Genomic DNA, 15,530 nt, shown 5'->3' on the forward strand with positions numbered 1-15,530 from the left:
AGAATTATATATGCATCTGTGGGTGTTAGAGTAAAAAGGGGTTACACTCTGAGAGGTCCAAAGATCATCACGTAGGTGATCTCCATCTCCAGCAGCCGTGGAATCCATGACTAGCTATGGATGACGGCAGATTAAAGGGTGTAGATATCAAAGCAGATAATAATGAGAAAACAGAGTTTCAAAACCAATTATGAAATGTCCTGATAAAAGATAAAATGTTGAAATCAGTAGGTCTCTTCATGATGGTCAGATGCATGTTATAGTTCTGTGCACCCTGTAGCTATTTATTAAAAGAGGGACAAAAAGATCATGAGAGGAAAGTAAGAGATTAAAAGAAGAGTCATCAAGACAAGGAAGGTCCCCATAAAGAAAGACAGGCTTAGCTATGACTAAAAGTGCTGCTGGGTGTAAGACTATGAGGATACATCTGTATTCAACTTGGGGCAAAAGAACATCAAGTTTCAGAAAGGAGAGATGATGATTGTTTTATTTGCTTTCAGATAATGGATTCTCTCACCTCTTTCCTTTCCTTTCCTTTCCTTTCCTTTCCTTTCTTTCCTTTTCCTTTCCTTTTCCTTTCCTTTCCTTTCCTTTCCTTTCCTTTCCTTTCCTTCCCTTTTTCTTTCCTTTCCTTTCCTTCCCTTCCCTTCCTTTCCCTTCTCTCCTTTTCCCTTTCCCTTTCCCCTTCCCCTTCTCTCTCCCTCCCTCCCTCCCTGCCTTTCTTTCTTTTCTTTCTTTCTTCTTTCTTTCTTTCTTTCTTTCTTTCTTTCTTTCTTTCTTTCTTTCTTTCTTTCTTTCTTTCTTTCCTTCTTTCTCTCTTTCTTTTCTTTCTTTCTTTCTTCCTTTTCTTTCTTTCTTTTTCTCTCTTTCTTTTTTCTTTCTTTCTTCTTTCTTTCTCTGTCTCTCTCTCTCTCTCACATCTATGTAGGTATCCATCAATATATCCATAGGAAGGAAAGAAAGAAGGAAGGAAGGAAGGAAGGAAGGAAGGAAGGAAGGAAGGAAGGAAGGAAGATATCCCAAGCTACTTGGAATTTGATAAGTGTGATTCTCACTTGAGGGTGAGGTGGTCTAGACCCAGGTATGCCACAGGGGAGAAGCAGTCAAACTTAAGTCTGATAAAGAATCATCACAGGTCATGTTAAAAGTAGATTCCAGTATTCTCCTCAAAGATTCTGATTCATTTGATCTGGAATAGGATCCCGTAACCTCTCCAGATGAATCTAAAATATAGGGTTGAGACTACACTTTGGGAGATGTTGCCTTAAGAAATATTAAACATCCCTTCCAATGTTATTATTTATCTGCAAGGATTAAGTTCTATAGTTCCACTTCACTTTGATGGAGAAAGAGTAATTTCCATTTTTATAAAGCATATTAAAGTTACCAAAGATCTTAGAAACACTCTTTGAATGTGTATTTGTATATTATAATACATTATATATACATATGTAATTCTACTTCAATTTTAACCTCACCCTGAATTAATTCCACATTGCATATTGTTATTTTTTGAGCAGGGTGACTATGGTTTAAGAGAATGTCAGTTTCAGGGAGAAAAGGGAAAAGAAAGTAGAAGGAACAGAAAAACCATCTATGAAAGGAGTCTAAGTCCCCCTCAAGGTTATCATTTTTAGTTTAACCAAAGAAACAAAAGTGAAAACCTAATATTCAAAATTTGGGTGGCAGAGGTTGGTGGATTACTTGAGCCCAGGAGTTTGAGACCAGCCAGGACAACATGGCAAAACCCAGTCTCTACCAAAATAAAATACAAAAATTAGCCAGGCATAGGGGTACATGTTTATAGTCCCAGACTGAGGTGAGATGTGAGAGGATCACATGAGCCTGGGTCAAGCCTGCCATGAGCCGAGTTCGTGCCACTGCACACCAGCCTGGGTGAAAGAGTGAGGCCCTTTCTCAAAAAGCAAACAAACAAAAATTAACAAACAAAAAAATTACATATTTTGAATTATATCCCAAACCAAGAATAAAAGATTAAATAATAGACCTCTGGTCTTTGTGTTCCCTCACCCTTATCAACTTAATAAGAGGTTGACATTGTTTTAGAAAGGTAGTCAAGATCTACCGGTTAAACTGAACAATAAACAGGAACTCTATTGCACCATGCTTCAGCTTGGCTTTACAGGACGAGTGAGTAACATCAAATCTGATTAGGATGGGAAATTTTGCCTGGACAGGTTTGAAAAGTATTGAGCAATTTCCTAGCCATCATCACACTAATTCTGGGTATGAACATACTAGAGTGAAGCTCAGCAAAGCAAAAGGACCACTAGTTGTGAGAGGAGCAGGTACACTCTATAATAAGAAGTGCAAGGACTTTGCAGCAAGATAGAACTTGTTAGAATTCCTACCTCTACAACTTACTAGATTTCTGTCCTTACTGCAAGCTGTCTATCCTTTTTGAGACTCAGTTTCCTTACCTGAAAATTGAGATGATAAGTTTTTCCTCAAAATTGTGTGAAATAAATGAGGTGAAAAGCCAACTCAATGGATGACTCACAACAAATTTTGGTTTGCTCATCCATAAAGATTACTTTTAGGATCTTGCAAATACAAACACGCAAATAATCAGCAGAAAATGGAAAAATCATAATGGAGATGTTTGTTGTTATGTCCAATACTGTTCTTCAACTGAACTATCTTTCAACAGTTGGTTCTAAATATTATGCTGGCAAAATGTGTGGGAGCAATTAGTACTTGGTCCTTTTTCTGAGAGGATTTGATATGTTTCTCTCTAAAGATTTTTTTCAATCCCATGGGCTATGATGGTAGGTTAATGGAATCATATTTTGAGATATTAACTGATATTTCTTTCCCTGGACATCCCCCACATTTTCTGTGCATCTATTACCGTGACTCTATCAGTCCATATGGAATCATCTTCCAGGGGAGGATTTCAATGGCTGAGGAAAAAGAGTCAGAATCTCAACTTTGAGTTCCATTCATAAAGACAAATAACTTTGAAAAACAAGAAAAGAAGTACAAAGGATATAGAGAGAAAAATGTTTGAAAATGAAAAATTAAAAGCCCTAAGGATGTAGAGCACAGTTTACACCATAAATAACACTGTCGGAAAGAATACAGGGTAAAGTAAAAGATGATTTTTGAAATACAAAGAAAAGTGAAACAACTCAGAAACAGTCACATACCACATGTTCTCACATATCGGTAGGAGTTAAACAATGTGTACAGACGGGTGTAGACTGTGGAATAATAGATATTGGAGTCTCAGAAGGCTGGGAGGGTTGGGAGGCAGTGAGGGCTGAAAAAATGACTTAATGGGTACAATTTGAGTGACTGTTACACCAAAAGCCCAGATTTTGCAACTATGTAATATATCCATGTAACAAAACTGCACCTGTACCCCTTAAGTTTATAGTTTTTTTAAAGAAAATGAAAAAAATCTCATTCAGATTGGAGTTAGGAAAAGAAATAGGAGAGAGTGGTGGAAGGAGAGACTTGGACACGAAGGAGAGGGGAAGAATAGGGCTTAGCCATAAGTATGGGGTTCCCTTTTCCCTATCTTTTCTTTTTGAAGAAGACTGTGTTAATTATAATGCCACTTTGGAATAGAAACAATGAGTTAGTAAGATGCCTTCAGGATTAGATCTGATGACAGATTCTCTGAGTTCAGACACCAAGCATGGTGTGGAAAAATATCCAAAAGATTATGAAGCTCCTAAGAAGGAGGCAGAAAGCCTGAAAGAATTTCATTGGAGTAGGTTAAATGTGCATTTGTACCCACGGGACACCCTGACTGGATGCATTTTGGATTATACAAACTGAAGACTTGCATGGTAGGACCACGGATACCTGCTGCACATGTATCTGAGACAGAAGTTCAAGTGCCGTGCCTGAGCCAAGTGAGTTACATGTCAGTGAAGACAGAATATGGCTGTGAACCACAAGCCTTCTTGTCAAAAACAGGATCTAGAGTACCCATCAAAAGAAGAGAAAGGCAAGAGGAGATTCGGAAATTAACTGAATGTGTCTCAAAAGGAGACCGAGAACAACTGAAAAAAAAAAAAAAAACAAAACTGAGATTACCTTGAACTATCTAGGTTTCTGTTTTGACTATTAACAGCTGCTGGAGAGAGCTAAAGTTTGTGTCTATATTTTGTTGTCCTCAGATACTCTCTTCATTGTGACACATAGTCAACAACAATCTTGTAGAATTTATAATGACAAGAGTAGATATAATGCATGTTTAACTATGGCAAACATCAACGATGCTTCTGTGATAGATGGAAGGGAGAATAAGGAAAGAAACTTATTATTGGTCTGGCAGCAGAAATACAAATAGCTGTCATTAAACAAGGTCTGACATGAGCACGCTGTGCAACTGTGTAGCTTTAAGAAGTATAATTATAGGAATCAAAAGAATGATTTCTATTTTTAAAACAATATTTATAGGTAGATGTCTCTTAAAGTTGAAGCCATGTTTCTATACATACATTTGAAATTATTCATGATTTATATGACTCTCCTCCTGTACCTCCTCCTCTTCATCCTTTCCTTCTAGAAGGTAAACATTGGCAATGGCCCTGTAAAAATGATTTGAAGTGAAAGCTGCCATAATTTTCATCACTGTCTTGTCAATACAGTGATGTGACATTTTATAAGTTTAAGGTCAGTATCATCACAGGTACAGTTAAGTCTTTCCTTAAAATCTCCAGATTCAATAACTGAACTTGGTAACATGGCCCAACATTTCACTTCTTTTCTGGTGCAACGTTGCCTATGCCATATCCTTTCTGCTGCATTTTAAAATATTATTTCTTATCTCCAAGGAGCTAAAAATGGCTAGTTGGAGTATCAGGAATTACCTTGCTTTTTCCTATTTAGCTGTTTCTTTTTCAGGTAGACTTAACTCCATTCATTTAGTCATTCAACAATATTTATTGTGTCTACATATATGCCAGTTCAAATGCTTTGTTATTTTAATTTTTTGAAAGTTTATGTTGAAATACTTATTTTACTATTATATGTGGCCAGAGTCACTATGATTTGCTTAAATTGGAAGCATTTAAACATTTTAATCAATTTTGAGAGTAATAGTTTCCACATCCCAAGGCCCTGATTTCTTCTGAAACATGCAAAGTAGGTTCTCAAAATTAAGATATAAATTAGATTATTAAAAAAACTCAGAGTTAGACAGTGGGCTAAAAAGTATTACAAGTATTCTGATAGGCTCTATTTGTTATTCAGATACAGGTTGAATGGTACAATCATTTCAATTGTGTGGTGCAACAATTCCAGGGGTTACCATTCACAACAACCATGGTAAAAATGGAATTCCTGGTATTATGCATAATAATGATTCTACACAGCCATTCTACAAACTCCACCACTACCACTACCACCACCTCTGTCCCTTCTTTCTTCAAATATATTTGTGTGCTTATTAATAGGTGATCCCTTTCCCAGTATTGATCAAGCCAGTCTTGGTGGTCTCACTCCCCTTACCATCACAGTTGAAAAATGTGACCCAACAAGAGTGAGAAGAAATCCCCTGAGGGCTTCTGGATAATGGTTTCCCTTACAAAAAAAAGAGACGTGGAGCAAGACAACACTCCTCTTCTTCCATTGGATAGAGTCTTGTCTCATGTGATGTTTGAAGCTGTTGCACCCATAATGTGGAGTAAAAATCACCAAAATATTCAAGATAATAGAAAAGAAACCCAAAAACTTCCCTACCCACATATTTTTATTGAGAGATAATAAATCTCTTAGTTCTTGAGCTACTGTTAGTTTCTCGTTCTCTTACTTGCAACCAAAAACATCTTTAATGAAAGTCATGAATTTGGCTACTGCATTTATGAGGATGGAAATGAAAAAGAATTTTGTGACTTCTTGTCATATCTTCTGACCAGGAAGTACAAAATGAAACAAAACAAATCCAACCTTCTGGTGTTTCCACCAGTCTCACTATGGGACTGCAAGTCACTGCCTCTTGGTTTACAAAGGATATAATTAACCTTCGGTGTTTACCAGTTATTTTGGGGAGGTGGAGAAACAGTAGTAAATAAATTAACTTGATTTTTAAAAATTGATTGGCTGCGATACTTGGGAGATCAGAATATAGTCTGGACTCCTAAAACACAGTTGATCCACTTGATAATTCTATGTGTATCTAGGGATTTATTTTTCTGTACCTGTATAACTGCCTTTCTCAATACCTGTGGCTCTCTTCACCTCTCTTTACCCAGATAGTTGGAAATCTGATTGTTGTGAGTATGACACCTGTGCGTATGACACCACATGGGAAAAAAAATGATAATATTTAGAAACTGCAGCCAGATTTATCAGAGGTGATACAGCCCAGACCTTGTCACTTTTGGAAACAGTAATACAATGACGACAACAATCACACTGGAAGCAGGGCAATTATTTTTATTTATTTATTTCATAATATCAACTTTTTATTTTAGATTCAGGAGGTACATGTGCAGGTTTGTTACATGGTTATATTTCGTGATGCTGAGGTTTGGGATACAAATGATCCCATCACCAAGGTAGTGAGCATAGTCCCTAACGTTTAGTTTTTCAACCTTGCCCCTTTCCCGTCCTCCTCCTTTCATTGTCCTCTGTGTCTATTACTGCCATATTTAAGTCCATGAGTTCCCCACTTTTAGTTCCTACTTATAACTGACTACATATGGTATTTGGTTTTCTGTTCAGCAGGGCATGTTAGAGAGCAGACAGACTGTACTTAAATATGCCTTTTTCTGATTACCTGTAAACCTATGCTAATGGGGATGGATGCCTAACACTGCAATCTATTTGTGTGTTTAATTTAGACTGAGAGTCATTATTCCTATCTGTTGCCAACTAACAGGAAAGAGTACAAAAAAGGGGAACTTTTCAGTTATAAGGCTCAAGTCAACCAACGTCAGGTTACTTGATAATGGTAGAACTGGCAGGGGTCCAAGGCAGGGGATCCTTCATAGATATTGTGGATGTCTTCACTCCTGTGATGGCTGTGAACTATGGTGGAGCATCTATGTATCAGTAAGAAGGAGAGAAGAAAAGCATCAAAAAAGGAAAAGTGAATGGATATTACTTTCTTGGAAAAAACACAGTATTTAGTGTTCTCAAAAGGAGAATTTTATTTTTCTTCTTTTAAATTAAAAAAAAAAAAAAAAAACCCCGCATGGCTTGTGGCCTTAAGGAGAGAAGCACAGGGACAAGGCTGCTTTTGTACTCTATTAAGGTTGAGATTAAAGTCCCTACTGATAAACTGAACATTCTTTAAAAGTGACCAGAAGCAAACAGTGTCTGTTTGCTGCTACTTTATTACAAAGACACCACTGAGAATAGCTAAGAATATACTATTTGATCTTTAACAGGTTGACCAAATGATTGCAGTTGGCTCCAGTACATGAGATGCTTTCTGCAAATTATTGTTTCTAGTTATAAACCTTTATAATATCTCAGAATGAATTATGTATGTATTTCATGTTTTCTTTTCTGTTATCAGCCTTGATGTTCTCATTTCAAGTTTCACCCTAGCCTCCTAATAATGCAATATTGAGGCCATTCAGACACTAATTATGCCTCCGTGGCTTTTTTGAAATGACTAAATCAGCATCAGTTCTATAATTATCATTAGCAAGTTTGTATCAGTGGCTCACATCACTTGAAAAGCTCAACTTAAATGATTTGTGAATGTACTCATCTAATGCATTGAACGCTCTCTATAGATACAAACAGGTGCTTGCATATTGCTTTATGTAAAATAGAAAGTCTGTACATGTATATTGTATGAAATACATTTTCAATTCAATATTAAAATATTATTACCATACTTGAAATATTAAGCTATATAGAGACACCCGAGATACCTGTGCTTTAAAAGCTCAGTTGGGGTGAGCAGTGTAAGGAAATAGAAAACTATTACTCATACTTAAAGCTAGACCTGATGTCTTCCTCATTTTCAGAATGTTCAAATAGGAATCTGGCAAGGATGATTGACAGGAAGAAGTATCCAAATGCATTCCTCTGTATTTTCATTGTTTCTGTTCTTGAATTATTGATATTGCCAGTAGTCATTTGCCATGAAAACAAAATAAAATACGTATGGTAAGCACTTACTTGAATGCAATACTTTTACATGATAAAAATATTTACAGTACACCATGCTTATAATTTAACAAAATGGCAAACTGGTAGGGAGAATAACTATAGCAAAAAAAAAAAAAAAAGAGCATGGTACAAATTATAATCTTAATTCTGTGACTCAATGTATAAATGTTGTATGAGAAAATATTACAGGCAAAGAAAACAGCTACTGAGAGGAGAAACCATGAAGATTTCTTTATATCTCTTAGAAAAGAAAAGACTCACCTTAAACAGGGAAAACCTGATAAGAATTTCTGAATGTAGGTCTCTTTAGGAATAGTGGAATATACATGAAAAGCTAAGCCATTGCACTTCCCAGTGACAATCACTTTATATATGTAGTATACACACACACACACACACACACACACACACGTATATGGTTTTTCTTCACACCACGCCACCTATTACTATATCCCTATTTGTAAAAAAAGAAAAAAAAAAAAAAGAAGAAGAAGAAAGAAAGAAAAAAACTTGTGCCAGGCTGTAGTATTTTATGACCTACATTATTACCCTCTGGGTAGTGAAATGATGGTGCCAAACTAATTATTGCTTTGTCTAATTTTAAATCCAGGTCTACAGAGATTAACAGCTTGCACATTAATTCAAAGCACCAACAGCCCACCTAACCTAATGCCGTTTTAAATGAATTAAAAGCCCTGTTTAGGAAACTTTAATATACTTTAAATGAAGGAAATGTGCATCTATATTTTTATTCGGTTTATAAAAACGAACTTCACTTTGCTTATTTTGCTTGTTCAAACATACTCCAGGGAGGAACTTTCCTTATCTTCAGACATTACTTCTCTTGAAAATGAAATATCTTCTAAGCTTGAAAGCACGGTCTGAGTGGAACTAATTGTAAAGTGGGGGTGGTAGTGGGAAGAGGCAGAATGAGTAGAAAGACCATGTTCAGGTAGAGGGAAAAAAATTCAATTTCAATGTATTGTCCCTTTTTATATCTTTGACATTAAATGAATGCCTTTAAACACACTGACATTTTGTAATATTACAAAATGAACGTGCAGAATTGAGCAATCAATACAAACAGACCATCTACAAACAAGGCAAGGAAGCATATCACCAAACCTACAAGAAGAATTCACAGTTTGGGGGACCAGAAAATGCTAGACCATTGCAATAACTTCCCACCTGGTCTCCCTATTTTCAGTTCTTTTAGCTCTATCTTCTTAAAGCAGGGTTCAGACCACATAAACATCTTCATTACAAACCTTCCAGCACTTTCTGTTAACTGCCCACTGAAATGAAAATCTCTCAGGCTGGGACTCAGTGTAAGTTCCTCTGCAATACATCCCCAATTCTCATTCCCATCCTTATTTCCCATTCTGTGCCTGTGTAAAGCAAAGGGTCAACCAAACTAGATTATATGCTATTTTGGGCAAATACTTCTACAGTTTCCTTTCAATTTGTCTTTGCTCATGTCTATTTCCTCCACTTGTCAACTCATTAATTTCCCCAGTAAGCATGTATTTTGAATTATCCCAATTAATTTAGGCATGGGGGAAAAACAAAGATGGAAGTTAAAACAATTCCCTGCCCTCAAGAAGCTCAAAATCTAGTGCAGGAGTGAAACACATGAACACCTTTAAAATGATGTGAAGATATAAAGAGAGAAAGAGAAATAGACTCTCAACAAGGGAAAGATACTTAAGTGCCTCTAGGAAGGTTGGGGTGTGGGTTAGAGGAACTAAGTGCTGAGCGTCCTAAGGGAGTTAGCCCGCAGAAGAGGAGAGGAAAAGTCAATTCAGGCAGGGGGCACACTGACAAGCAAGGCATAGAGAGAAAAAACAGCACAGCTCATGCAAACTATAAGTGGTCTGTTTTATTGACGCATAAAGATTGCTATGACAAGGCCAAGCGTGGTGGCTCACTCCTGCAATCCCAGCACTTTCAGAGGCCAAATCAGGAAGATCACTGCAGTCTAGAAGTTTGAAACCACCTGGGGCAACAGAGTGATATCTGTTCTCTGCAACAAATAAAAAATTTCAATTAAAAAAAAAAAGAATAGAAAAACTGCCCTGTCCTTCACGAAAGAACTCATAATTTCCTCTAGACAAAACTCCTTTATAACTGCACTTTCTAACATTCACTTTGGGCTATATTTATCTGACTTCATCCATCAAATGTTAATGTCACTTTTCTTTAAATCCTCTGCAATTTGTAGTGTAATACTTTTAACTATATTAAGCATTGAAAACTTTCTAAATGAAATTGAGAACCATGCAAAATCAGGCAAATGTTGCAGCAAATACACACACACTATAAATATATGTGAACTTAAAAATATAATACTTAGGTTAATAGAAGAAAGCAAAACATCTTAAGTGAACTTATCACTGGATTTTCCAGTTTGTCTCTACTGTAGAGCTAAATCACTGAGGAGATGGATGAAGCACACTAATATCATTTGACAGTAGCTGCGTTTGAGTGTCATTCTGAGCAAATTGAGTAATTTTGCTCAATGAGGTCAAGATCTTCACTAGCTTTTGTGTGTGTGTGTGTGTTTCATTTTTTTTAGGGGAAAGGGTGGTACATAAGAACTTCTTAGTAGTCTTTATTGAAGTGAAAATGATGACCCTTAAACTGCAATTTTATGGAAGCATTAAAAGATTATATTGTCACTAATTTGCATTATTGCAAGAACTACCTCAGATTTTTGTGAGTAATATGAAAGAAAAAGTCTAGTTTCATAAACAGCTACTAAGTCCTACAATGTGTTTTGAAACCAGGGCTCTGGAAGAATATGTTATTAGTTTAATGTTTTATTAAAATGCTTAGCATTTAAGTTCAAAACTAAAAAACAATATTTGAAAAATTAAATTGAATTGCCTTTAGCATTTTATGAAAAACTATACATCATAGCCCTCCAAACTTCTTTCCTTAAAGCATCTTGGGACCTACACCTCCCTCATCTTTCCTACCCGCTGTCTACCTTCTGCCTCCGCTGATGTTTTTTCCTTTCCTTTCCTCTCCCATCACTTAGGTAAAGCACATTTCTGTGTCCAGCCTAGCTCATATTTTCCTTAGTCCAGTGCAGACAAGTCTATGGTCATTTGCAAAATCACATTCAATATCACTTTGCTTATTCCCTTAACCTTCACTTTTGTCATTGCCGCTTACATTACTTTCAGAAGAAAAAGAAGAAATACGTAGAATTCCCCTCTGAATTATTTTGAAAGGAAGGCATACACACACAAACACTTCTGAAGAAAAAATAGTTATGTTGATTTTTTCTTCTGATTTTCTTAAAAAGCACAAGTCCGAATATACTGTGTCTTAGAAATTCATATATTAGTCAAAATGTAATGCCTTATATTTTAATGTCTGTGCATTTAAAAAGTAAAATAGAAACGATATTGCTAATTATTTCAATTATTTCAATTATTACAATTATTTCAGAAAAGAATAAATTTGACTAATTTTTCCCACTCTAATTGTTTCCTTGACTAGCCAACTTCCTTTAAACACTCAATATTTAATTCTCATGTTACCTGAATAAGTTTCAAAAAATATTATAGAGATGGATGTCAGCTACAGCCAGAAACATTTCTTTTGAATAAAAGTTTTGAAGACAAATGCATACAGAATATGACTGTTAAAATGCTTTTTAATCATACCACATCATTAAAGATAGTTTTATTAAAACAACGAAAACTATGAACATTGCAAACAAAGCAATGAATCTCTGTGAAAAAGAAAGTCAAATTTTATTTTCCTTTGCTTAAAGTAATTGGAGAAAAGCAACTTTTACCTATACTTAAAAAAAAGGGAGAAACAGTGCAATGACGAACTCCCTTGTGTACCTTATTATTATGGAAGTCCCAAAATGTATATTCTATTATGAAAGTCCCTTTTATTCCCAGAGTATATGTAATTTTGAACAATTTTGAAACTCTGTACCGTTATCCAGTGCTCTTTTGAATAGTTTTCCAATTATTTGATTCCAAAGTTAATTATATTTATTTGCATGTTGAATGATGTTTTTTATAATGTGTATTTCAAATGAATCTATAAGGGAATTGGAAAGGTATAGTTATTATCTATTAAGAAACTCTTGCTGACTACACTTTTTCCTCCTCTTTTTAAAGAGCAGGAGTTGTTTTATTTTAGATATTACAGATGAACGGCTTTAAGTCTGTCATCAAAATACATTGTTTTTCTATTCAGTGGACACTCTATTATATATTTTATTCACTACTTGAATTTATACAAGGAACTGTAAATTCAGTGCTAGGAATTAAATGTTAAAGGTTGGTGAGCTCTGAACTTTTTTAACAAACAAGAACAGAGCAGTTTTGCCCGAATTGCACAGAGCATCTGCTGTGTGTCCAGAGGACTTTTGGTCGTCATTCCCCAAATGGGTAATAACTGCGATTATGAGCGCTTCACAGTTTTTTTTTTTTTTAATTCATCTGTACTCAATCCAGAAGTGACCCACAGATATTTTCCTACACTTATTTCTTTGTGGTAAAATCCAATGAACAACTTTTCAGAATATCATTTTCAAAGCTATCTTGTAAAATATAACTAAAGAGGTTTCAGTGTTCTCTGTTACATAGAATAAAGTTCTTCTGTTTTATTTTGAAGACTCCTTTAAAAAAAATGCACAGAAAGGTCAAATCCATTCCAAATAGAAATCTCATTGCTTAGAAATATTTCTTAGGATCTCGAATCACTCTTTTTTTTGTCTTCTAAATTCTGTCATCTGCCTAGATTTAACTGAAATAATTTTTATTTCTCAGTGTGTTAGCTAAAGGCATCCATTCAAAGGTAAGAACATCATACAAGGTGAGTGGAATTAATTTCAAAGTATATATTTGGCATTTTTAAAGAGCTGCATTTCAGCATCTGGAGAGCTGCAATTTAGGCTATCAAATCTACAACAGAGAAACTGGGGGAAATGCGAATACCCTTATGAGGAGGGTCAGTCCTCAGCAAGTGCATTTTCGGTTCCAACCTTCAAAGGTAACATTTTCAGCTTGATTGGCTCCTGGTGGAATATTTAATTTGCCTCTTTCATTCTTAGCTTCGTCGAAATATAGAGGACTGGATGTCTACCAGGCCAAAGTATAAACTCACCATTTATCTATTAAAGTCATATTTAATGAAAACGAAGAGAAATTATGACCCAATTCACTCTCTTTCTCATTACAATTCCTAAAGAACTTTGCCGGGCACATTATCTCGTAGACATCATGATCAAATGTTATTGTTTGCTTTATTATCTCAGTTGGATGGTTGGCTAGTCTAGAATGAAATAGGTTGAAGGCAATACTCTCAGCCTAGAAGTCTGAATGAGGTTCCCATTCAAATGATCCTGATTGTTTGCGGGTGGGGCGGGGTGATTAGTAAACCAACTGAGCTTACACTGCATAGTAAGCGTCTGGATGCCGCACATTTACATCTAACAAGAGACCCCAGAAAACGTGTGTGTGTTTCTTAAACCTTATGTTCCGAACAAAAGGCTATCTCAGCAACAGACAATCAGCACTGCATTGCTCCCTGGGATGCGAGCAACACACTCAACTGCACATTTCATTCTTCTTCGGCTCCCAGCACCACAAAGCCCCTACTCTCTTCCCACTCCTGGGTCCCCAGATTACTCCATAGAGGGGGGTTGGGAAGGCAGAAGCCTAACGTCTATGCCTGCGCACCAGCCGCGGACACCAGGGCCCCCCGGGCGCTGCTTTCTCCGGCCCAAGCCGCCTGGGGGAGGTAGGGAGGGAAGCCAGGGCGCGCGAGAGGGGACCGCACACCTAGACACTTAGGATTTTATTTATTCATAGGGAGGCGGGGGAGGGGAACTGGGTGAACGCTAATTTTCCCCCTGAAGTTGCTTCTTCTAAGCAGATCAAGTCGTTTTCTGGCTGGTGCTGGGGGCCCCGGGGAGGGTGCCGGTGAGGTCCGGGCTCTCGAGACCAGATCCCGTCCAGTGCGCAGAGCGGGTGGGGGAGGGCGGACGGGCCGCAGCTGTCGAGAGGGCCAGGAACCGGCAGGGAAGGGCCCGCGGGCCGAGGAGCAGCGGGGCTCTGTCCCAGGCCCTCTAAGGCAGGCCGGGGAGCTCAGGGGCCGGCTCGTCACGCGTGGGAAAGAAAGGCCCCTTCCCCCTACGGCGCTGCTCCCCTTTCCCCAGGCTGGGCCGCCCGAGAGTGCGCGCAGGGAGAGCTGCGAGTCCCCGCGCGCGTAATCATGACCTCGGGGCCCCCTCCGTGCCGCGTGAGCGCGTCGGCGAGGCTGGGCGGCCGCCGCGGCCCCGGCCGTGTAACATGACCCGAGCGGCCGGCCGGCCGGCACGGCGCGGCCATTGAGCCCTCCCTGCCCATGAATCTCTGGCGCGTCTCTAGCTCGCTCGCCCGCTCGCCTCCCGCCTCCCTTTCTCCCCCTCCAGCTCCGCGGGCTCCGTGCGCCTCTCCCTCTCCCTCCTGGTCCTCCCGCTGCCCGTCTCTCTCCACTGCCCGCCTCTCGCCACTGCCTCCCGTCTTCTCTCCCTCACGGCAGCCTCTGTCTCTTTCTCCTTCTCTCCTTTGAAAACTGATCTTTGGCTCTTAGTGTGAAAGTGATTTGAATTTGGCTCGGCGGCGCTCTGCGCCTGCGCCCAGCCTCTGGCATGCTGGCTCCTTCCAAGCAGCTGTTTTGGGTTTGAAATTCCAACATGGCAGAGGCTGCAGTCCGTCTTCCCTTCAAAAACTTGGAATGATTTCAAATCATAGGCACCTTCACTTAACCCTAGCTTCCATTCATCAGCAAACACATCGGATCGATGCTACGCTAACCTATCGGGTTCTCTCTCCGCGCGTTCAGGTAAGAGGAGCTTCGTAGTTTTCTACCATCTGTTTAAATTTGTTTTTGTTTTATTTTTAAAGATTATAAATACATCCAAGACCTGTAATTAAAAGAGATCTTCGAGTTGTGCCGTAAACATTAAATTCAATTTCCACACGTTTCTATTCTGTACGCCAACCTGCTGTCTAATTTCTCTGTTCAAAGTAGCCCTGAAACATTATAATGCATATTTTTGCTGCTTAATCATTGCAACAATAGTATGGGATTAAGAGTTCGCGATTGCAAGAATCTCGCTTTTCACTATATTGGGCTTACTTATTACTATCTTTTTACTTCAAAAATAAAAAATAAGAAAGCGGAGCCATAGGGTGGGGCTAGACTTTCTTTGGGAACTAACTTCTAAGTAAATAAGAAGTGTAAATAAGAATCTTGCACACACACAAAAAGTTGAGGTTAAATTACAATCTCGCGGCTGGGGGAACGAGAAAATGTCAGAAGATCGGTTGCAGAAAAATGTAAGCACATCATCTAGGAGGGGGTACAGCGTGGTGGGCGTATTGTTGGCAAGGAACGGGAGAGAAAGA

The 15,530-nt window shown here is 38.1% G+C and overlaps 1 protein-coding gene across 1 annotated transcript in view; it reads left to right on the top strand.

Moving 5' to 3' along the window:
• Positions 1–14,789: 14,789 nt before the first annotated feature.
• FIGN (fidgetin) overlaps positions 14,790–15,530 on the top strand; it is a 128,981-nt gene continuing 128,240 nt past the window's right edge. Inside the window, exon 1 of the mRNA XM_011947084.1 lies at positions 14,790–14,964. The gene's annotated coding sequence lies outside the window, so the exon portion shown is untranslated. The remainder of the gene's footprint in view (positions 14,965–15,530) is intronic.

The sequence above is a fragment of the Colobus angolensis genome, unplaced genomic scaffold (assembly GCF_000951035.1).
Source record: "Colobus angolensis palliatus isolate OR3802 unplaced genomic scaffold, Cang.pa_1.0 Scaffold259, whole genome shotgun sequence".
Lineage (NCBI taxonomy): Eukaryota > Metazoa > Chordata > Mammalia > Primates > Cercopithecidae > Colobus > Colobus angolensis.